This window comes from Urocampus carinirostris, chromosome 10 (assembly GCF_059441175.1).
Source record: "Urocampus carinirostris isolate Australia breed hairy pipefish chromosome 10, RoL_Ucar_1.0, whole genome shotgun sequence".
In the NCBI taxonomy this organism is placed as follows: Eukaryota; Metazoa; Chordata; class Actinopteri; order Syngnathiformes; family Syngnathidae; genus Urocampus; species Urocampus carinirostris.
The window spans coordinates 11,145,550-11,171,063 of NC_142358.1; the positions used below are offsets into that span (position 1 = coordinate 11,145,550).

Consider the following 25,514-nt stretch of genomic DNA (forward strand, 5'->3'; position numbering starts at 1 on the left):
CTTCAGTTTGTTCCTTGTGATACTGTACCAGTTTTCGTGTCTTTTTCATCAGTATTTGCCGTTTTGGCTGTGATTTTTTTTCTGTTTAGTGTAGCACTCCCATATTTAGCAGAATTTCAGGGGGGTGTATGTAACGGGTGTAATAATAACTTTTATTTTATTGAAATTCCTGCTAAAATATGTGTATAGTTTTTGGTAAATGTCCTGCAATGCTGAGTCCAACAGTGCCATCTGCTGGTATGGGGTGGGGTTTGGTTTTGGCTTCTAACATGTGACCAGGAGGCGGGTTCGTTGTTAGTTTAACCAGAGTACTACAAAGGTAAGACATATCTTTTGGTGCTCCACAAAATAAGTTAATTTTAAACATTATAACCCCAGCTGACAAATCTCTCACCATGCATAGTAATGTGATTGATATTGTCAAGCTGTTTAGGTTTATTCTCGTGTTGTTTCTGTTTTACTAAATATTAATTCCCCTTGTAGAGATCAAAGAGATCAGACCCAGCAGAAAAAGCTAATGTTGTGACTCATCCATTTGCAGGTAAATTGTACCAATTTTTATACTCATTATTGTTTTTATTCCTATTTTCTCATGTACATAAAAAAAAGGATGATGTTGGTTAAAATTCAGAGCAAAGAAAAACATGTTGAATTCATTGTAAACGTTAAAAATCCACTATACGATCTCTTGTTAAAAGTGTCTTGCTAAAATGTAAAGATTTAAAAATGTATTGTGATATTCTAAAATGTATTTTCTGTAAAGTGAAAAGAAAGCTCTTTGATATGCTTTGTTGTTAGTTTAACCAGAGTACTACAAAGAGATCAAAGAGATCAGACCCAGCAGAAAAAGCTAATGTTGTGACTCATCCATTTGCAGAACTGTAATAATAAAAACCTCATCATCCAGTCCAGTGTGAATGTGGATCTTTGGTGGGACACGTACAACGCGGTTACACAAGCAATTTTTGTTAGGTAGGTAAGAGTCACGTCAAAGACATTTAAAATAATTAGTTCGATAGTGCTAACTAGCTATGCTAGTGTCTTACAGTTGCCATTTCTTCCTAGGTAGATGAGCTGCTTTTATTGTGATTAACCAGGGATTCAAAACAGTAATCTTCTAAATATCATGTTTTGAAAACTGTTATGTGCTCTACCATAAAGTTATTTACGCCGAAATGAACTGTCACATTATCTAGATGAAAACAAATTTTCAGAAGATTAAACATCATTTGGTCAAGGTAAATATTTTCATCATGCCCAAAAGGGATTTCTATGCAAGATGCAAATGCCCCATGCCTTACTGTTCTATTGAAGTCTCCCAAAATTTAGATGCAAAGTCGTTTAAGTAACGTTTGCACGAGGGGGGACGCCGTGAATTTTTCGGCAAAACAAAGCGCAAAAACACGTACCAGCTACGAAGAACTGGTAAGCATCCATACATTTAGATGGGCGCCGGTGTTTGGGGATACTCCATTTTCACTCGTAGTGTTACCAAAAACTAATTCAGTAAAAAAAGACTTTGATTTGAATACTAGGCCAAAATACATGTACTAACATACCAAAAATAATAGGTTTGAAATTTCCTTTTACATAGTGGAATCCATGAATAATGTTTCTGCCGTGTTTGTCTGTCATCTTGCTGCTAAACTGTGCTCTTGGCACTGTTTTACTTCGGATTAGACAATACAGTGCCAAATATTACACACTAAGGCTTTAATTAAGGGAATTACAATCATTAATAAGGGGATCAATATGCTGTGGTTGACAGGTATGAAATGGCAAAGGTAAAGGTATTGCGAGCTGATACAGGAAAAAAAACGTAATGGAATGGAATGCATTTCGGGTTAATTTATGGATAGAAAGACCGTCTTAGAAGAGAGAAAGTGAAGCATAGTCGATTATGTCCTGCAGGCGGCAGCGCTGCACTGTATTTCAATGTTGGTGATTCGCTAAACAACTTAAACTTTTATGTACTGACTGCATTGTCAAATATGCGCTATGCTCAACATACAGCACAGTTGAAATTGCTTCCTCTTCTTGAGCAAACATGCAAAAAATAACTAACGATACAAATAAACAATAGCATTAAGAACAAATAGCAGCGGCATTTAAGAATAAATGGCAGCAAGTTTCCCTTTGTCTTATATTGGTTTCAAGTCATGTCAAGTCATGTTTATTTGTATAGCCCTTAATCACAAGGAGACTCAAAGGGCTGCACAGACCATTGCAGACTATTAAGTCAAGTCAAGTCACATTTATTTGTATAGCCCTTAATCACAAAAATGTCTCAAAGGACTGCACAGGATTACACAATCACCTGATCTTAAACCAACATGCAGGTAAGGAAAACCTCAAAACCTAAGCGTGAAGAAAAAATACGATTATTGCACACTCCCCTGATCTAAAACATATATACAAAAGAGGCAAATTTGTGTAGCATATGGCAGATCGTTTTTCTTATCTTCTTTTTCTAATCTTTGTTGAATTATTTTCTAAAAATGAGAAAAAAATCTGGAAGATTCTAGATGAATTACAGTTAAAAACAAATAAAATGTGCTTAAAATAAGCAAAGTTTTCTCATGAGCTTGTTTGAAACCGGAAGTGGCATACTTTTCTATCCATCTATCTACCCTGGTCATGTCCCTCGAGAGGGGTGACCGAAAGGTCTCGCAAACCCTAATTAATGAGTCACTAAATGTGAGAGGATGTGGAAGTAAAGCAACTGAATGGAAGAAAGAGGAGATCGGGAGGATGATGACTAAAAGTAAGGTTGATGTGTTAGCCTTGAGTGAAACAAAGATGGCATACTTTTACTCACACGAAAATGTAATGCGATTGTTGGAGCAGTTTATTCACGCACAAAGACCAAGCCTCGCTTCAAACTAAGGCTAAAACAAATACATGTCTTCGAGTAAAGATATTGTTGTTGTTGTTGTTTAAAAAGCGGTAGTCTAACACGTAAAGCAGTCAGCATGGATGTATTACTTTTCTTTTCATCCGTGACATTCTCGATGCACTCCCTACCTAACAGAATTGGTATGAGCACAGACGCCAACATACCTGTCAAGCTCCAGGGCTCCATGCCCTTACAAACTGTCGTATTTTCCCTTACAAAATACAAAAAAATCTTACACCATATATATTTTTTTCAAACGTGTTTATTTATGTAGTTTAACATGTTATATTGTACATGTGTTTCGTTATATCATATATATTGTCAATTAACATTTTGTTGTGAGATACTGAGTTGCTTGACATGAATGAGGTTTATCATAAAAAAGTTCAAAAATTAAGTAGCTTGGACGTTTACTGTAGAAGGAAAAAATACATGCAAATATAATTAAGTAGAATAATACATTTTCTTATTCAAATTATTAATTCATTTTCTGCATCACTTTATTGTTGGTAATATACTGATTAAAGGAATAAGCACAAACCTGTCTTTTTTCATGTTCTCCTTGTATACTTCCTTTTTTCTTAACTTCTTTATACAACATAATAATTCGTAATATAATGCATTAAAGCAAGTGAGCCATGTGAGAGCCGGCTCTCTTGAATGAGTTGAGCCGAAAAAGCTGGTTCTCTAAAAATAGACGGACTTCCTTTCACTACACAAACTACCACATGAAATCCGAGGCGGCAGATGCATGCGCACAGTAGAATCAAACCGCTCGCTTCATTTGCAACAGAAAAAAAAAAAAACGATACAGAGATAGAGGCTTACGCTGCGAACTCGTTTGACTTAATTGATTTGCTGTTTCGTGATAGTCGGTGTACCCATAATTGACAAATTTGCGTTTTTCTTTACAGATTTTCTTGTACGTCATACACGCCTTAAAATGCACAATAAACGTACAGGTTGACAGGTATGCACCAAAGTAAAATGTATCATTTAAATTCGCCAATTATTGTGCACACGTGCAGGTACAGAAAAAAAACTTAACTAGAATCTAGAAATATTACATGTTCATACCTGTCAACATGTACGTTTGACAGGTAAATCAATCAAGTCAAAGAAGTTCACCGCGGAAGTCTCTATCTTGGTATCGTTTTTTTCGTTGCAAATGAAGCGAGCAGTTTGATGCTACTGTGCGCATACGTCTGCTGCCTGGGGATTTCCCATCATGCATCATTCCGAAAAAAATAATCATGGTGTACGATTATTTTGTATTTTGTACGGGAAAATACGACAGTTTGTACGGCATGGAGCCGTGGAGGTTCACAGGTATGCAATTAGTTTTACCTGGTTATATCAGTATCAGAAATTATTTTCCCCCCATTTTATTAACACTCCACTTATTGAAACATAAATATTTTGTTTGTTTGTTGTACATGATTCAATTGTTTGTTTGTTTGTACATGATTCAGATTGAATCGTTTCTTGTACATGATTCAATTGTTTGTTTGTTTGTACATGATTCAAATTGAATCGTTTCTCCGGCGCCGTCACGAATGGCAGCCACTCCAGCAGCTCCCGTGTTATTTTCGATTGTTCTCAGTTATTTTCGATTGTTCTCAGCTTAGGGATGCTGCTGGAAAAGTGAATTTCCCTTCGGGGATGAATAAAGTATCTATCTATCTATCTATCTATCTATCTATCTATCTATCTATCTATCTATCTATCTATCTATCTATCTATCTATCTATCTATCTATCTATCTATCTATCTATCTATCTATCTATCTATCTATCTATCTATCTATCTATCTATCTATCTATCTATGTTGTAATTCATTTTTTGTTTACTAATGCAAGGAAAGACTACTGTAGGAGAGAAGGTGAGGCGATTTTGTCCTGGTGGTGGCAGTGTTGCTCTGTATTTCAATGTTGGTGATGGTTAGACAGGATTTAGAAGCACATTAACTTTAAAAATCATTTATATTTTGAGTGCTTTTATTTATGCTCATAGATTATCTGGGATGAGCAACTTGAGTGAGTAAAAAACATTTTGGATTAAAGTAATTGTTAGAAAATAGCCCTTGGTTGGTTAATGTAATGTAATGCAATAGATTTGGACCGTGAGGTCTCAGGTTCGATTCCCGGCTTCTCCGACTTAAATGGCCAAGACACTGAACCTCTAATGCCGCTGAAAAGCAGGTAAGCACCTTGCATGGCTTTTGCCGCTATCAGTGTGTGAGTGTGTGTGTGAATGGGTAAGCATGAATCCCACTGTGAAGCACTTTGGGAGGTCTTCATTGACTTGAAAAGCGCTATATTAATAAAGACCATTTACTATCAATAGAATAGTTTTTATTGTAATTGATATCGAGGCGGTGACACATAAAATGCATCAATATTAGACCTGGCACTCCAGGGTAACTATGTAATAAAGGGTTTAAAGAGAAAAATTAGACAAAATACTGTAAGAATATATAGGCATATTTACAATTTTTTTTTTTTAACTTTTTATTTCTCACACCAATTTTGACAGAGGTTTGATTCCACCATCTTACATCAACCCAAAATATATACGCTTGACACACTCATAAATAACAGAAGGAACAACAAAGAAGAAAAAATACTATTAATAGAAAAGAAGAATAAATGTTCATACAATACATCCATACAAAAAGAAATATATAAAAAAATAATAAATAAAAATATACACCCCCCAAAAAAAAACAAAAAAAAAACATAATAGGGGGAGGTGTTTACAGTAGACATCAAGTAAAATTTGTGTGATAGGCTTCCATCTTTTCTCGAATTGGTCAAGTTTCAGTTGAAGTCTTGCAGTGATTTTTTTCCATAATGTACATTTGCTTTAATTTGTCTCTCCATTGTTTTATGTCAGGAGGTTGTGGTTTCGGCCAGGACACTGTGATCATTTTCTTTGCTACCAGAAGTATTACCCTTAGTATATATTTCTGTTGACCAGATAGTAATTCTTCTGGCAAAATTCCTATTACGTAAGCCTTTGGGTCCAACCGCAACTTCCAGCCAGTAATTAATTTTATTTCTCTCTGGATACTTCTCCAAAAATTTAATATTACAGGGCAATTCCAGAAAATATGCGTAAGTTCTCCGACCCCCCCACAGTTACGCCAACATAGATTTGAGGTATTTTTATATTTTGAAGTGATAGAGGGTGTATAGAAGAATCGCATTTTTACTTTCCATTCAAACTCCCTCCATGTCGGGCTGTTTTTGTGTCCCTCTTTCAATGTTTTTTTCCCATTCGTTGTCTTTTATCGCTACATTAGTTTCTTGTTCCCATTTTTCCTTAACTGCCATGTCCTCATTACTGAGATCCATTCTCAGGGCTTTATATAGTTTTGATATAACCCCCTTTATTGATTGTCCTTTTGTATATGATATTAATAATTCCTCTACCTTAGTTGGCTCCTTACATATTTTCCTCCATTCCTCGTGTTTCTGGAGGTAATGCCTTAGTTGCAAATATTTGTAAAAATCATTTCTGGGTAAGTCAAATTCTTGTTGGAGTTGTTCGAATGATTTCATTGCCTGTGCTTCCAATACTTGGGTAATCAACATCAGTCCTTTTTGGGCCCATTTTTGAAACCCTACCTCCATAACCCCAGGTTTAAAGTCTGGGTTTTTCGCTATTTTGGTAGCCCTATTCACAGATCTTGATATTTTTAATTTTTTTTGTATTGTTGACCAAGTTTTAATAGTTCCCTTAATCCATTCATTCTGGATTTTTAATTTCTTCCACCTCGTGACTGATATGTATGGTAACGATTCCACAGGCATATTTGGACAAGATCGCTGCTCCATGTTCACCCATATCGTATCTTTGTCTGTAGTAATCCACAAGATGAGTGCTTTAATTTGAGCTGCCCAATAGTAATATTTAATATTGGGTAGGTCTAGGCCCCCTTTTTCTTTAGGAGCTAACAGGGTTTTGTATTTTATTCTAGGTTTCTTGTTTTGCCAAAGGAATTTTGTTATCAATTTATTTAACATTTTAAATGTGGATGCCGGGATCAGAATTGGAAGGGATTGAAACAGAAATAATAGTCTTGGTAATATGTTCATTCTAATTGTTTCTATCCTTCCGATAAGACTTAAGGGCAAAATTTCCCATTTTTCCAAATCTTTCCTTATTTCTTTTATCAACATTCCATAATTTGCATCAAACAGCTGTGTGGAATGTGGTGTAATTGTCACCCCCAAATATTTAAACCCTTTATTTGTCCATTTAAAATCAAATCTTTCAATCACCTCTGTTGGACATTTTCCTGATATCATCATTGCTATTGATTTGCTCTCATTATTTGAATACCCAGCTACTTCTCCATATATTTTAAGGCTCTCCAACAGTGGTGGTATTGATAACGAAGGTTCCTTCAGCATTACCAACAGGTCGTCTGCAAACAATGATATTTTATGTTCTGTTCCTCCTTCATCAAATATCCCCCTTATTTGCTCATTTTGTCTAATTGATTCTGCGAGTGGTTCTATGCTTATTGCAAACAAGAGTGGGCTTAAACAATCCCCTTGCCGCACTCCTCTTTTGATATCCTTTTGTTAGAGCATAGTTAAATACTTTATGCAGCACTGGTGTTAGTTCTTCCTTAAAGCTTTTGTAGAACATCCCCGGGAATCCATCCGTTCCTGGTGATTTATTTATTTTTAAGTTATTTATTGTATCTTGTATTTCCTGTTTTGTAATGAGGCGAATAATTTCTAATGTATCCCCCCCTGTTAGTGTTGGTAAATGTAGTTTTCCTAAAAAGTTTTGTGCCGTGTAGTTATCTAAGTCATTTTCTGAGTCCTTGTATAATTCTTTATAATAATCTGCAAATGCTTCTGCTATACCTTTGGGTTTTACTAAACATTGTTTAGAGATAGGATGTTTTATTTGTGATATAATTCTATCTATTTGGGCCTTTTTAAGTTGGAAGGCTAGCAGTCGACTGGCTCTATTGCCCATTTCATAGTATCTCTGGTTCACAAAGCGCAGAGCCCCTTCTGCTTTATTTGTCAAAAGTTCATCTAATTTGCTTCTGGTTGTTTTAATACCTGTAATCTGGATTCATTTGGTTTTTTTTTATGTTCTTCTTCTAGTTCCTTAATCTTATCCTCCAATTCCTTCTGATTCTTTAAGCGTATTCGTTTCAGTCGGGACGATATTTCAATTAATTTCCCCCTTATTACAGCTTTCCCTCCTTCCCATAATATTGATGGAGAAACCTCATTGTTGTCATTGATTTGGAAATATTCTTTTATACACCGTTTTATTTCCTGTACTACGCTTTTATCTGAGAGGAGAGATACATTCATCCTCCAATACCTAAAATGGGGTTCATTGTCTAAACTTAGTTTCAAAGTAATTGGAGAATGGTCACTTATAGTAATATTCTCTATACCACACTCTACTACTGTATGCATATGTTGTCTTGAAATGTAAAAGTAATCAATTCTCGAATAGCTGCCATGCGGGTTTGAATAGAAAGTATAATCTTTAGTTTGGGGATTCTTCTCTCTCCATGGATCTATCAATCCCAATTCTTTAGTTATGTTATTCAACATCCTCGACCTCTTTGTATTTGTTCCATGTACTGAAGGATACTTGTCCACTTTTCAATTCTGTACAGTGTTAAAGTCACCTCCTATAAGTAACATTCCCTTCGCACAGTTGGTTATTACTTTAGCTAATACTTGAAAAAATGTCCCCTTTTCCTCAATTGGTGCATAAACATTCATTATTGATATTTCCCAACCGGCCATTGACCCTATAATCATTATATATCGTCCCAGATTGTCCTTCACTTCTTTTTCGACTTTAAACGCCACCCCTTTTCCAAGTAAAATTGCTACTCCCCTCCTTTTACCATAGGATGCGTAGAACACCTGGTTCACCCATTCTCTTTTTAGCTTCTTATGTTCAATCTCTGTCAAATGTGTCTCTTGTAATAAGGCTATTGAGCTCTGCAATGTTTTGAGTTGATTCAATATCTTCTTTCTCTTGATGGGGTGGTTTAGCCCATGTACATTATATGAAACAATATTTAGATTGCTCATGATTTGTATTGAGTCTCACTGATTTTTGAAGCATACAAAAACACTACATTAATTACTAACACCTCCATTGAAAAAACAAACCAAATTACTAACAAACGTATTGACAAGCACACATAATTTCCCACCAAAAAGAAAAAAAACACACCCAAAAAACAAAAACCCATGTCTTCCAAGAGTCCAATCGGAGAGTTGTGGCTACCCTCCTGGAAATATGCACTCAGTGCGTGAACAACTTTTGTACCGTCGTCCATAGTTATAACTAACTAAATGTTTTAGCGTAGCTCTATGCCAATATATATATATATATATATATATATATATATATATATATATATACACATATATTGTTTTAATTTAAAGATAACAATTTTACTTGGTATTTTACTTACTTCTAACTTATTGAATTTATAATAGAAAGGGCAGATATGGTCCTTACTCTTTCACCCCAAATCCGAATTTGGCTTCGTTTTGCTCCATGAGAGCTTGTAAGTCACCTTCTATGATGGGGGTGTTCCTTTGTCTTCCTCTCAATTCCGGTCACTGTGGTCCAAATGTTCTTTGACAACATCTTTTGCAGTGTCTCGGTGTTGTCCTCTTCCACTTCGATCCCCATTTCTTTTAGCAATGTTGCTGCCTCCATCAGTGTAGAGAATGTTCTTATTCCTGAGTCCAAAAACATCTTCAGCTGGGCGGGATATGGGGATTGTGCCTTTACGTTCTTTTCCTTTAACTTTTTGATAACGTCCCTTACTTGTTTCCTCTTTTTTTGGATTTCTGTGGTGTAATCTTGGTTGAAGTAAACGGTCTTGCCTTCGTACGTTGTCTTCCGCTTCCATGCTTCTTTCATTACGGATTCTTTCACTATGTAGTCGGTGAAACGTACGATAATTGCCCGTGGCAGTGCTTTACCTTGAGACTTGTTCACCAGTGAGCGGTGTGCCCTCTCAATGCGCAAATCCATATGTCCTGTTGTCGGAATGTTCGATTTAATAAAGTTTGTTATGAAGCCGATTGTGTCGTTCCTCTCGGCACCCTCCGGAATGCCATGTATTCTAATGTTGTTCCGTCGTGATCTCGACTCCAAGTCCTCACACTTTGATGCTAGTTTGGCAAGGAGACTGTTAATTGTTCTAGTCTTGACGTTCGCTCTTCCGTGTTAGCATGTAGCTCCTCCATGCTTTCCACCCTCCGCTCCAGCAACACAGTGCGCTCCAGAAGCTCTTCGAGGCTTTTTTCCAGTCTTGCTATAGCAATCTTGTTCTCACTGGCTGCTTCAGTGTGTTCTTGCCGTAATTTACGGATTTCATGGAGGATGGCCGAGTCACGTCCCTCGTCGACCGATGACATTCCTTCTGCTCCCTCGATCTTTTTCTCCTTAGCGCCCTTTTCCTCAACAAGTTTCCCCTTCTTGACCATGTTTTGTTGAAGAATTTCTCTTTAATATGAGTCACAATTTGTACCCTTTCTGTCTTTCTCCAAGTAAGGTATTACATTACTCTTTAGTGATTTTTGTCAGAGCTACTTTCCTTGCTGCCGTCTACCTCATTGCGCCACCGGAAGTCCAGATAAGATAAGTTTTGATAAAAGTACAATGAAAGAATAGGGCATCGTAACAGTAGTGCAATGAAAAGTGGTGCAGTAACATTTAGCGGCAACAAAAATTCCCAAATAAGTCGCAAGATATATATTTTCACTGTTTTGCGTGCTTGTTTAGGGTTGTAATGGCCCTGGGGAAGAGACTGTCTCAGAGCCCTTTTCCTCCTTGTTTTAACCTCTAAACGTTCCTGTAAAATTCGCCAAAAATCCCAATCCAGGACATACCCAAAGTAAATTGAATGCTGTTCTTGAACCGTTTTAAGACTGTGGACTGTTTCGGTGCCTTTTTAAAAGGTAACACTGATGTTTTCTCCAAAACTGAAATAATTACTGCAAGTGCTACTAACATTGAGTAATCTTAGTATTAACACACAAAAATAGAAGGTCTTTATTCCCGCCTGATTTTTTTTTTCAATCAAATGCCTGCAGATGAGTATAGAATGAGCATCTTAGCTGGAAACAGGTGAGACAATAGCTTGAAGCCTTACATGGTACCTTGTCAAATTTGATCACAATCTGAAAAACTATACATTGTATTTTACACATTTTTCCAAGGGTATGTGTGGGTGCTTCTGAGAGTGGCCGTTTGGAGACGACCAGTTTACAACACTAAAACCTTTGCAAATGTGTATTTTACTTTGGCCATTTTTTTAGTCATTGTGAAAGACTTGTAAATGTTTGACTTCTCTTTCCAGAAGTCAATCAATGGTTGTGCACACTGGCGCACATAAATAGATCCGGAGTTGCATTGCACACGTTTATTTCGGCTCTGATTTAAATACACATAGAAAAATATATATACATTTATGTTGGAAATGTCATTAGCTAACCAATGGGTCAATCATTATTTCATTTGGTTACTGCTGGCTGAAGATATTCAGAGCTACAGGAGGCGATCTCCGTTTTGTCAAACAGGCCCGTATTGGCTAATCCGGGCTGTGGACTGTGGAAAAAAAAGCCTCTTATTGGCCGTCAGTGGCGTCAATCAAAAGGTCAGAGGCTAACAACGATATTGGAAATGATTTTACAAGTATGTTGAGTTTTAACGGGAATTTCGGAGCGTAACAAATGGATAACAACAAGGAACATCCAACGAAGCAGAAAGACTTTTTAAAAAAAAATTCCTCTGTGGTCAAAATCTTGTGTTTACAGGGTTGGATTCACTGGACGGTCCTGGGAGTAACGACTCCATGTTTGCGTACATTCTACTCATTTGATGACTGTGAGGGGAAAGTAATTGGTAAGCTACACCGGCTTTATAGTTTTCGAGTATCCTGTTTCAGATTGATCGTGATGTTTTTATGCTGAAATGGTCAGCATATCTTAAATACCCAGAGTTTAAGCTTTCCAATGATAAGTGGCATGCCATATTTCTGTGACTAGTGACAGCGTACAGACACGCATTTGTTTATCAATAGTCCACGGCCACACCGTAACCCCGAATGCTCAGAGTGCTCATTATTTAATGAAAAAAAAAAAGGATTTCTAAACATCCTCCCTTTTTTGAATCATCAAACACTTCAAATTCTCATGAACTTCAACTGTCAACTGTTAAATATTGTGCACCGTATTAAACACATGATCGAACGGATCATAAGCCAGTGTCTAGAAGTTTTAAACTCTGTGTCAAAACAAAACTCTGAAAAAATAATAACCTTCAGTGTGGTCTAGCATACAGTTTGACCTATTTTACAAAAGACAACATGTTTCCGAAATACATGCATGGAGGACATAACACATCACCCTTTTACTGACACCTTCATGAAAGCCATTGATGATTTGTTAGAGTTTACGTGAAATATTTCGCCTGAAGATAATTGCATCTGACAGGCGTATCTCCCTGAAAGGATGCATTCATGAAATATATAATCGGAATAGATCCAGAGATAATGGGGCAAATGTAGGAGCTATGTTTTTTTTGAGGAGCTTACCTTGAGGATAAGACAGTTCCAGGTCATGTTTATCAGATGGAAAAAATAAAAACCTCATCGGATATGCAGTGAGGCATTAGGCTTTTATTTCGTGACTTTTATGCTCAGGATGCTAATATTATGTATATGTTTTTGAAGGTTTGGATGTAAAACGGGCAAAAATATATTTGTGTAAGCGTGATTGCTTAATTTCAATTCATTTAGTTTGGAATAACATTTTCTGGCCTTTTGCAGTTATTTAATGGCGTGCTGAAGTTCTACCACAAAAATAAATAAAGATCAGTCTAAAATCTTTCATGAAACATCTTATCTCATCTCATCTCATTAGCTACACCGCTTATCCTCAGTAGGGTCACGGGGGTGCTGGAGCCCATCCCAGCAATCATCGGGCAGTGGGCAGGGGACACCCTGAACTGGTTGCCAGCTAATCGCAGGGCACACGGGGACAGACAACTCACTCGCTCATTCACACCTAGGGACAATTTGGACCGGCCAAATCACCTGAAACGCATGTTTTTGGAATGTGGGAGGAAACCGGAGTGCCCAAAGGAAACCCACGCAAGCACGGGGAGAACATACAAACTCCACACAGGAAGTCTGGAGCTGGATTTGAACCCACGCAGGAGGTTCCCAAGACATGAACTGTGCCGCACATGCGCTAACCACTGCGCCGCCGTGCTGCCTTCATGAAACATTCATTACATTGATTAAACTTTACTTTAAGTTATCTGTTGGTTGGTTGCCTTGGTGCTGTTGTTTAGGAATAGAGGACAATCTTTTTCTGGACGCAGCCCCATTTGCGTTTTCTTTGGGTACATTAATAAATATGTGCTCGTCTTATTGATTGCCTTTTTGAACAGTTACATGATCTAAAAACAAGTGACGTAAACAACTCAGAGCAAAACTTAAATCTATGCAGCTGAAAACGGCACCAGGTGTGCGTCGAGCTTAAAATGTTAAGAAACGGGCGTGAAATAGTTCATTTCTATGGCTATTACAATAACAAAACTTTGTTTTGTTGTCAAATTTGAGCATGTGGCTTTTATTCAGGTGCGCTCAGTAGTTCGGAATTTACGGTATACATTTATTTAATCTTATTTCAATCTTTGTCTGGTCCTTGTTCGAAACAGTTTGCACAACCCTCATACTTAGAATCCAAGTCCATGCCTTGTCAAATATGTCTCTTTTACATAAAAATGCAGCAACGGCATGACCATGGCGAGCAATCAAATGCACCGCTCGCACTTAAATCAGTCAATTTGCATCCACCCAGCAGACATTTTCACTCCATCAGCGCTGTGCGCCATTGAACAAACTCTGATTTCCATTTCAAAGCGTTTTGGAAGGCAGCTGCGTCCAGGCTACAGCCGCAGACAAAAACAAATGCCAAGCTTTAATATGTGTCCTCTATTCAACGGTTTGCGTGGCCCTGCTACTCCAAGGGTCACCTAATTGCCGCAGTTCAAGTGCTGCATAGGAAGATGGCAAATATGTACATGACGTTTATTTAAGGGTTAAAACACACACACACACACACCTGATTATTACAACCTTAGGTCTGTAAAAAATCCCTTCCGTGATATGATGGTAAAGTCCCAATAGTATCATTTAATTATTTCTCATGAAGGTTTTCCATATTTTTCTGCGGCTATACACCATCCCAAAAAAACTACAGTTAAACATAACCCAAATTGGTTGAAGACTGAAAGATCCACCACTTAAATCATCTAATGTTTTGGGTTGGCCTGGATAAATTACTTGATTTCTGGGTTAGTAACAAGCAGCAATAGCCTTTTTTTTGTCAGGCTTGAAAAAATTGACCAAATTTTTATAGAAAAGTAACACATAATGACATAATGAAGTTTTTTGTAGGATTTTTAACTATTTCCACCAAATGCTTGACTGTCAAAAACAAACCAAAAAGGGTTTGGGGAGATCTTTTGTGCAAAACAAATGGGTCAGAATTTCCCAAGTAATTTACATTCTTCACCTGAATTGTGTTCCTTTTGACTAAACTCTTTTTAGAGCACACAATTTTAGCATTTATGAGTCTCTCCTTGTACTTTGTCACACTCGTTTTCAGTCGTTTCAGCGACATCTTGGGGTTAAATATTACACTCTTTTCCTTTAATTCTTTTTTTACAGCAAATGTTTGCAAAAGTGTGATTTTAAATTCCCTTTTTTTGTTTCACACTATCTTCTTGAAATTTAGTCTTCAAACGCGTTTTTAAGTCATTATTGCACAAAAAAATAATAATTTTCCCATAATTTATTATAATTATTGAAATAGATATATCAATGTAGTATTTAACAAAAAAAAGACTAAATTACTCCCTCCACATACCAGGAATTTATTTGAGAATTTTTTTGAGTTTTCGTATCCTTAATATTAAACAATAATAGATTTCACATAGTGGGCAGCACGGCGGCGCAGTGGTTAGCGCTTGTGCGGCACAGTTCATGTCATGGGAACCTGTCGTGGGTTCAAATCCAGCTCCAGACTTCCTGTGCGGAGTTTGTATGTTCTCCCCGTGCTTGCGTGGGTTTCCTCCGGGCACTCCGGTTTCCTCCCACATTCCAAAAACATGCATTTCAGGTGAATTGGCCGGTCCGAATCGTCCCTAGGTGTGAATGAGCGAATGAGTTGTCTGTCCCTGTGTGCCCTGCGATTGGCTGGCAACCAGTTCAGGGTGTCCCCTGCCCACTGCCCGGAGATGGCTGGGATGGGCTCCAGCCCCCCCGCGACCCTAATGAGGATAAGCGGTACGGCTGATGAGATGAGATGAGATGAGATGAGATTTCACATAAATATATTTTATAAGGGTTTGAGTTTAGCACTGCAGATGGGGTGCGTAAATTAAGGTGTCCTCAAAAAGTTAATATTAAAAAATGTCTCTATTGAGTATGTGTTAACAATGTGCAATTTAGTTCAAATAGCCTTTATATATTTTTTCCACCGTGCCTATCTGCTTATATCTTACTTCTACCTTTGGGGTCCCAGCCACGGAGGGTATTACGCTGGGGGAATGGAGGTGGGGACGATGAGGAGAGGAGAATGATTTCACATGCGTGGTCGCAAATTTGTTTTATTCCAGAATGAAAAGGGTGAAAGTAGAAAATGACTGTATCAAATAGAATCCAAATGCAAACTCCCAAAATATAAAAAAAGAAGAGTTTCTTCGAGTGCGTCAATGACATTTCACATACAGTGGAACCTCGGTTTTCGAACGCCTCTCAGTTCGAACAAATCGGTTCTCAACCAAAAATTTCGAGAAACTCTTGCTTCGCTTTTCGTTCAAAAAATCGGAGTTCGAACGCCGGTACGCTAGGGGCGATGCTGAGCGGCGTAGGGGTGTAGATTGCCCCCACCCCTCGTGAAGAACTGTTGTCACGTGACCGCGCACTTCTTTTTGCTTTCGTTTTGAATATTGGTGAACGGAGTGTTTTAACCCCTAATTATGCCTCGGAAGAAGGGCGGTGCAAGCAACAAAGTTGCTATAGGTGAAAAAAGAAGAGTAGTGCATACAATTATTGCATTTAAGAAAGAAATAATAGCAAAATATGAAGAAGATGTGCGAGTTTCCCTTCTTTCGAGGGAATAGAGCATGGCTTCTGCAGAGCCCTTTGAGACTCTTCGTGATTTAGGGCTACACAGATAAAAATGACTTGACTTGACTTGACCACCACAAAGGTAAGAAATCCTATTCATAAATATTTTCTTTATCCTTTAACCGCTCACCACTTGTTGTGGAGACCCCGGTGCTAAATGGCGTGTAAACGACCTGATTTTTTTATTTTTACACGTTCATGTTAGCGTAATCTTTTGTACGGAAGATTACGCTAACGCGAACATACGATTAGCCTTGGTTAGCTTCATGTTTACGTTCATGGTAAGCCTTCAAGGATTTGGAACGGATTAAAATGATTTTACATTACTTTTAATCCCAAAAACGATTTTCGGTGATCGACCAAATCTGTCACGAGGCGTGGTGGAACTGGAAGGAGTGACCGGACCAGAACGGAGGCAGGAGGCAGGAAGGGAGAACTCATATGCGTTGACGATCATAAGTTTTATTTAACAAAATAAAAGTCGCCCAATACTCCGGGACCAAAACAGAACAATACAGAGTTCCTCCGGCACGAACTCAACAGGACAAGGCATAACAGACGGAAATTGTTTAAACCTAAAACAGGACAAGGCATAACAGACCTGGGATTGTGTAATGAGCCAGCGCCCGCCAAACCCAAAATCCAGCCTTAAATAGCAGACCAGCAATCAGCTGATCTGCTGCAGCTGAGTTCGGGGGCGCGGCAGACTGGTAGCCATGGCGACCGTGACACAAATCGGTTTTCGAACAGGGTTCTGGAACGGATTATGTTCGAGAACCGAGGTTCCACTGTACTTGCACGTGCTACAAAAGGGGCTAGATAGAGGCTGCGATGATTATTTCAGCCAGAAGATGCAGAATGCAAGTAAGACATATTCAAGTTACAGACATGACCTTTTAAAATATTTTGTTTGTGGATTATAGGGTCTACTTTGCAGTCAATCAGATTAACCAACACAGGACCTCAGAGGTCCACCACAAAAACAAGTTTTTCAGTTTCAAATTCTAAATACAGGAGATCAGTCTTAACAATTTCCTTTTGAAGTGAAAACAACCCGGCACATCATTTTTATTTTTATTTTAAGGGTGGTGCCCTTTTGTAATTATTTTAGCCGAGTGTGGGCACACGTGACATGGACATGCATAGTGCTCATGGTTTTGGAGCCCCGGAAAAAGAATGAGGCGGACCTTGCTGCCACCTTTGACGTCATCAACTAACAGAAGCGTGTCATCTAAACCTGCTACAAGAGTTCCTCCCAAGGTAATGGGAGCTTTATTATAAACAAGTTTTTTAGACCTCTAAATAGGGTCGATTTCATTAAACACACCATAAAATGCTCAGGTATAAATCATGAATTAGCGAACAAAGACAAATCAAAAATCTTTTTATTACAAGCCAACCTTTTTGTACATTTTAGAGGCCTTTTTAAAGCTGTTCATCACGGGTGTGGTTCTGGCTATCATTGGGTGTAGCGAGACGGCGTCGGTAGGCGGATGTGGTTCCATCTACAATGGGCTTTGGTAGTCCAATCAATTGAGAAAAGTGGTGTCTTGGCGGACAATAAGGGAGTCTTTCAAGGTTATTTTTTTTGACTGAGTCTGTAGCTGGAAATGGGGGATTTATTTGTGGCAAAGGGTATCACCCTACAATCTATATAAGTCAATGTTTGCTTAAGTTGATATTAAACAAATTCCAAAAGAATCAATACAATTAATATCAAAATATCAAAATAAAAAAGAGTGGAAGGATGGGTTCTGCTGCATTTTGTGTCTGACTCAGAGCTGACAGGAAGTGTGGCTGAGGCGAAGGAGGTCAGAGAAGGCAGCAAGGGCTGTTTGAGTCACAATGCCTGATGTTATCCTTTCAGGCATAAATGTTTAGGGGCATCAGCAGCTGCCCTCCCTCAAGAAGAGAAAGCTTGGTTTCAAAATGAAGCATTGTGCAATCGACAATGCGGCCTGCATGCACAACTTCGGGCAAACAGCATGTTGGCAGACTGATGAAATGTCTTTTCACCCGGCGACGTGACCGACCCGGTGTCTGCCGTCCAGTGGTCCAAGGGACGAATGTCCCTGTGGGGTCTTGAGAGGCAGAACAAGAAAAACAACTGCTTCACTGTCATTTAGTGTTGTGACAAACGGGTTACAAAGGAACACTCTATTGTTACTACATGGTGAATTACTTCGTTATTCCGCCATTTATTAAAATCAGATCATGAAGTAGTGTCCTCCTTGTCATTTACAGCATATCCGCTCCAAAATTTTTTGAAGGGTTTTTATATTTCCCTTATAGGAACTGAATAACTTCTTTAATAAAATGATTAGTAACTGACATCTAATAACTATTTTCACTAAAATTGATAGGGAGTTTTACTCATTTCTGAATAATGATTCGCAGACTCGTCGAGCAAAAAAAAAACAGCGAAGATTTACATAAATGTCTGTGTGCCATATTATCATCTTTATTCACAGGAGTAAATGGGAGCAAATTTGCATATTCTGTGTAGAGTCGACACTTTCAGCCTGATCCCAGAGTGCAGAAGATTATTCAGTTTTTGCTTGAGTTGGAAGTTCCAGGTGCTAAGGAGAGATGTTTATAGTCCCTCCAAGACAAGTAAAGAAGAATGCGTGGGTGTGAGGCATCTCTCCAAGCAATAATATCTTTACTATAGGCCGACACACCAAAGTAAAGCAAAAAGGAGTTATTACTGAACTAACTTTTCCCATAGGAAATAACATAAATTGAATTAACCTGTTTCAGGCTCCAAGACAATCATCAGACTTTTATTAAAAGAAAAGGGATATTTTTTAACCAACAATTGAGGATTATTAACCACCGTAGACCTTTTAATTTTGAGGTCTTATGCTGATACTCAATACCACTTCATTAGTATAAATTACATGTTTACTTCTTTAGACTCATGTATTTCACTATCCAAGCCCAAATATCCATCCCCATTGAGCGGAATCCCTTAGTTTATTTATATCTCATATAAGCATCTTAAATAAAAGCAAATGAAGGCTGCGATTGAACGTGGATGGATGGTGTTATGAGTGCACTGCAGGAAAGAGGTCTAGATATAGTGGAAGTTAGAGCTCTTGTTGGTGATAGGAATGAATGGAGAGGTGTTGTGAAAGGATAGTGGGATGTTTAGACGCGTTCTAAGGGATGGGCAGGGCACCTGCATGATGTGGCAGGGGTAAACCAGTGAAAGCTGTCGGGTCCTGCTGTTGAACAGAAGAGTGTGTTGTGTCACCCTGACCCGAGTGACTTGGCCGCTTTCTTGTGTCCCGTTTCATCTGGAGGGACGAAAGCATGACCAACTTGGGTTCTGAGGTGCTTAACTTGTTTGGGTGTTTGGGCATTTGGGTTGGCCATGTTCCCCAAAAAATTGTGTGTGTGTTTTTTGCTACTTTTTCCCTTTTTTAATTTTCTTTGTTTTTGTGTATGTGTTTGTCTTGCTGTCGGTCACCCCTCTCGAGGGATAGGACCTGGGTAGATAGATAGATAGATAGATAAGCATCTTAATTTGTTTTTTTTCCACATTATTCATCCATCATTTATAAACAGGCACAACATAAAAATATTTGGTACACCCATGTAATAACAACACATCGAACAGAGTGTTTCTCAAATGGTGGGTAAGGAACCAAAACGGGATCACAGATATTTTTTGTTTTATTTCCCTTTTCTTGTAATAATAGTGGGTCTGCGACATGGCAACTGGGTGGTTAGTGCGCACCCCCAATGGTGGGGAGGTCCAGGGTTTAATTCCATCTACTGCAGCCTCCCCGTACGGAGTTTGCATGTTCTCCTCGTGCCTGCGTGGTAGTCCCGCCTCTGGCTCGAACCTAAAAAGGAGGGGATTAAAATTAGACTACATTAGACCAGTAGACAATAAAACCAGGCCATGTAAACTTGTAGCACAAAGTCATTTGTGCATTATGATAAACTTATTCTTCCTTATTAGAAGAAAAAAATCAGTGATAGATGAACATAAATCTTTAAATTTAAATGTGAAAAATTGTCAAATGTTTTGGTGGAGGGTCAGACAATTTAAGGCAACAATCACTTTTGTTTTCAGTGCATTTGAGAAAATGGCTGAATTGCCCATCAAATAGTATTGAATAACTTGCATTGAGAATGAGTCTGTACTAATTCTACTAACATTGAGTCTGAATACATTCTATTTTGTGGAGGTTGATAATTCGGTCTGAAAGCCTCTGAAAGTAAAAAAAAAAAAAGACACTCTGGAGAATCATTTTGTGCCTCAGGCAAAAGTACTTAAGATGCAGTTCAACAAATATTGTTGACTTTTTATTACTTTTTAAATTGAAGGATCCAGTTTGCGGAAGACAGAAAACAAGGCAAGAAGAAATTCAAGGCTATAGATTTGGGTGTGAAAACCTGGTCGTTGAGAGCTGCATGTTTTGGAGGTTTTGCTTCTCCAACACAGGTTTTTTTTTTTTTTAGATGGGATGATGTGTTGGTTTAATTGGGCTTGACTCTCACAGGTGAGAGGTTGGAGCAAAAAATAACACATCCCCTTTACCCTTAGCCCCTTTAAAAACGCCTTGGTCATCTTGTGTATTTGGGTTAATTATAGGCCTGGAACATTGCCCTATGACCCAGTTTTTGGAGGGAGGGTATCATTCTCTGCTCCAGTATTTCACAGCACATGCTTGAGTTTCTGTTTCCCTTAATGAAATGCAACTAAGTAAGCCATGGCATTCGTTTACATATTTATTTTCATTGTGTCAAAGCGATTCTTCAGTGATGTTCTATTAAACGTTAATGAGAAATCTCTTCAGAAATGTGAGGGGTGTACTCAATTTTGTGACGTACGGTATTAGCTCATTCATTGTCACTAATGACCATGGACATTTGAAATGAATGTCAAATTAGGAGGCCCTGACTGAATTACCCATAATTGAACAACATCCTATAAACTTTGAATCAAGGTCCACTGAATTGTTTTTCAGGCACGTCTTCAAGTGTGAGTGGTTTGAACGGATATGCCAGTATTTCTTTGGAATCTGTCAGTAGTTTGCTCTAGGGTTCAGCGGATCAATCCAAATATTGTTATAATTCAGAATATTTTAATTGGATCAAAACTGTTGTTCTGGGATCGATATTTTACCCTTCCAGCCAATTTCCTCAAAGCGCTGCTTTTATATGTAGACAGCGCGGACCTTCTCTCTCTCACCCAGCGCCCTCAACCATTTCCCTACCCAGTCTGCTGATGCATCTTGCCTGCCAGGCAGAAGAGACAGACAAACCCACATGCACCCCTATCAGAAGCTGAATATGACAAGTTCAACCGGGAAGCACAGCGCGGTGTGGCCTTTTTTTCAACTTATGAAAAGAAAGAATTCCAGGTGTCATTTGTGTGGTAAAGTGGTCTGCTTAAATAAACACATGAACAAAGTTCATCCCACAGAGAGCATCGAGTCAACCAAAAATGTAAGGTAATGTTCCTGAACAAAAAAAATGTAAATTATTTCTCACTATGGCAACAGAGCCATAAAGGCTTGTTTGTTACATTGCACTGTAACAGTTGTTGTAATAGAAGTTTTTTTTATTATACTTTTAAAGATTGTATTTTTTTACAATATTTGCACTTTCTGACTTTATTTTCTAAATATCGTGCAATGGAAGTGTCAGAACCAGAACAGAAGGAGATTGACAGGGACGATACCCGATACTAGAGATCGTAGCAAGGTCTCAGACAGCGCAAGACAGACGGGATCGATACCAGACACTGGAGACTGGAGTCCGATATCAAACAGGACGAGATGGACGGGAACGATACCAGACACTGGAGATTGGAGACCGATATCAAACAGGGAAAGAGTCAAAACACACGTCTTGCGGGTGCAGAGGTTCGTTGACGGACTGACAAAGCGTAAGTGAGAGCACTGAGCATAAATAGGAGGGAAGCCTGTCAACGAGCCGCAGCTGGCGCAAAATGGGCGGGGCCAGTGAGGGCAGTGGGCAACCGTGACAGGAAGGTATAGTTGACCTGTTGACAGTTATAAATTGTATTTTATTTCTTTTACATTGCTGCTTTCTTATTTCTCTTGGCTTATGTTCTGGAAATGTTGTAATATGAATATTTCTATTTTTCTGTACTGTTAAAGTTTGAATTGTGTGTTTTTTTTATTTGTGGTTTGTTTATTTTAAATTTAAACTAACTCAAGGAGGGGGGTTCAATCATTTAATGATCATGAAATTTCAGGCAAAAATCTGATCATTTTTGATCGATACGACCATATATTTGATTGGATCAGATCGATACTAACATTTCCAGTATTTCCCACGCCTAGTTTGCATTGAATCTAGACAATATCTTTGTAAGGGGGGGAAATATTACTCAAAATGATTTGAGTTAGCTTCCTGAAAAATGCAGTCAACGCCTTTGAAATCCTTTTCACATGTCTGTCACGCAGCGCACAGATTATCCGTCCAAGAGACGAACATTTCTGACAGTTTTAACAACCATTATCCTCATAAACTCAATTCAGCACTGTTCATTCATTTCCTCTTTATAGACTAATCAATAAAGCGGCTAATTCATTCCCGTCACCAATAACGATGACGGATGCGGCCGTCCTTTATGTTTGGACGTCGACCAAATCAGAAATCGTGCGTCCTTGCCGCTCGACTGCTCGGTAAGCGCAAACATTTCCAGCCGTCGTTCAAGGCCGGTGGTGCCGTTGTGGGAGCAGCTGAGCTATTGTCACTCAACGCCTCTTGTGGTTATTATGCAGCCCGGCTCGTGCCCTTGATTAAAACCATTAAAGTCAGTCTAATTTGGCCGCTAACTTCTAAATTGAATTCTTAATTGGTTCATACTAAAGAATGCAGGTATATAATTTATGCAGGAATGTAGGTGCATTTTATTGCTGCCATGGACCCATAGGGTCGAGTAAATTATAATAGGCCATAAAATAGTGCGTTGCGGCGCTTGAATTGGATGGAATTGAGGGCAGTCTCATCGTGAAACCAAGGCTAAACTTGGTACACACTAATATTTTAAATTTCACATTTCATACCAATGTTGATTTGCATCGTTTTCCATCACTGGACCATGTGATGTGTGCCGTTTTTCGGTTTCCAGACATTTTATCCCAGAGTTCAGGAACATATTTTCTGTATTCTAAGGTGCACATAAAGTGCACATTTTTGCAAGACTTTCAAAGTGTGCCTTATATTCCAGTGTGTCTTATGAAAATATTGGTCCTCCAAAAACATTTTTACATATTGCCATAATTCAGGCTTCAAATGTACAGAAAAAAAACATTTTTTTTTCCAGAATTAACAAAATGTGAGACACAAGATTTTATTTTGTGTTTTATAATGAACTTCTAGGGTCAGTTGGCTGAGCTGAGAGAACAGGGGGGCAATATCTTTGCAACTTCTCCTTTTCAGTTTTTTGTTGTTGTAAATATATACAAACTGTTGAAATAATTTGGTTTCACTTCACGATTGTGTTGCATATATTGGTGATTCTTAGACAATATTTTAGTTTTCAGGTTTAAGTTTGAAGCCAAAAATGTGGCAATATGACAAAAGATTCTTGGTGGGCCAATAATTTTGCTAGGAACTGTATTTATCGGAAAGTATTGTAAATCAAATAGAAAATGCACCGTTACAATGGAATGCTACTACTTATGGTAACCATTAATGAATAATTGAAAACTTCATTTAAGCGGCAAAATCAGTTTTGAAGTATGTTTTTATTTTCAGCTTTTTTTTTCATTCAACCCTAGAGAGTATTTTCAATTCCAGACGCCTATTAGTCAGGTGTTTCTGCATTTGGATCCTCTTCACGCAACATAACAGAACCTCCCCACGTTTGTCTTCCAAGATTCTCCTCCGTACTGCTCTTCCCTGTCAGTAGTGATTTTCATATTGTTAATAAATAAACGCCCCCTGCTGGGGGTTGACTGCATACCCGTTTTTCAACTCTCTGTGTCGTGCGTTTGGGTCTGTCTGACTTTACGTGACAGTTTTTATGTTTCATTTCCCCAAGGTCATTTTGGTACTCTATTTAAATGACATGTCAACAATCTGATGTTGGTCGTCATGACGGTCGACATGGGAAGACCTTGCACGCTGCACTCAGTGCAACATTTTATCTTCCTGCAGGAATTTAAATGACAGAAAGCTGCTGGTGTTTTATTGTTTCTGGTACAAACATCTCTTAACAACAGACAGCTACGTGAATTCTGGACAACCATCTTTAACCTTCAGCCATCTTTGCATTTGTGTTCTTTGGCATTTTTTAGGGGCTACAAAAACGCAAAATTTTCTGTCAAGATAACGCAAAATGATCCTTTGAGATGTTGGATGTTGGAACGTGCGGCATGCTGAAAGGCATCACCCCGCCTCCGTTCTCCCCCGCGGCCCGCTCTCCTGATAGCGCTTTATCTTCCAGATTACGACGCTCCATTATCTGGGGTTGGGGATTACAACCGGGAGGAGCATCTTGTAAGGATTGCATTCTGCCGCTACCTTGCTGTGAGCGTTGAGTGTTGGTGGCGGGGATGCTCTCTTATTCTCTTCTCATCTTCTGTCTCAACCTAACTCACTTCTCCTTCCATCACACCACTTAAAGTTAATTGTCCTTGTATAAGCTGTTTTCAACAGGATACCTTTGCATTGACTCAACGAGGGTACTGTTGTGAGTGCGTGTGCATCGAGTGGCTTCTCCTCAAGTTGGAGAGGCTTCATTACTACTGATCGCTAAAACTGAATATCCAGGGCGAGGCACCATCCATTGAGTGTTGGTAAACAACTCTGAGGCTCAAATGTTTTTCTGGCCAGGCGCACAAATGTAGCTCTGGGCGACCCAAGTGCAATTCAAGCGCAACAAAGTCATAATTAGCGCAGGATAACAGCGATTGAAGAAGCGTTGGATGGCATCTTGCGTTTGCATGATTCATCCTCACGCTTTGTTGTCTATTGCACAATGAGCAATGGCCTGGATCAGAGAGTCCTAATTTGGCATCCACAAACATATGGCCTATTTGTTTATTAATAGTATTGGCACTGTTTTTAGTCACACTTTGGTTAGGATGGTCATTTGTGTGGTGGAGCGGACTCTGCGGAAATTGAAAGCACTTGGCAACCGATTCTGATTCTGCTGACATTTTTATACAACTATACAAACATTACATGTACAACTGTTGTCCAAATGTGGCTTTAAGTTCAGAAAGAGCCAAATTTAAAGGCAGGCTACTTGCTAGGACACAAATAGAAGAAATAGTATTCACAAAGTGAACCCGTGGAAATACTGTCCCTTTTTTGAGACTTGTATACCATTCAAGCTGAAGGCATAAGACTTGACTTAGACTTGTAAAGACTTAAACTTGACTTGGACTGGTGGCC

The 25,514-nt window shown here is 38.6% G+C and overlaps 1 long non-coding RNA gene across 1 annotated transcript in view; it reads left to right on the plus strand.

Annotated features, from left to right (window-relative positions):
* The first annotated feature begins 2,625 nt into the window (after positions 1-2,625).
* The window catches only part of LOC148357697 (uncharacterized), a 32,762-nt gene continuing 9,873 nt past the window's right edge, over positions 2,626-25,514 (plus strand). Inside the window, exons 1-2 of the long non-coding RNA XR_015851500.1 lie at positions 2,626-2,764; positions 11,734-11,821. This is a non-coding gene — a long non-coding RNA (uncharacterized LOC148357697). The remainder of the gene's footprint in view (positions 2,765-11,733; positions 11,822-25,514) is intronic.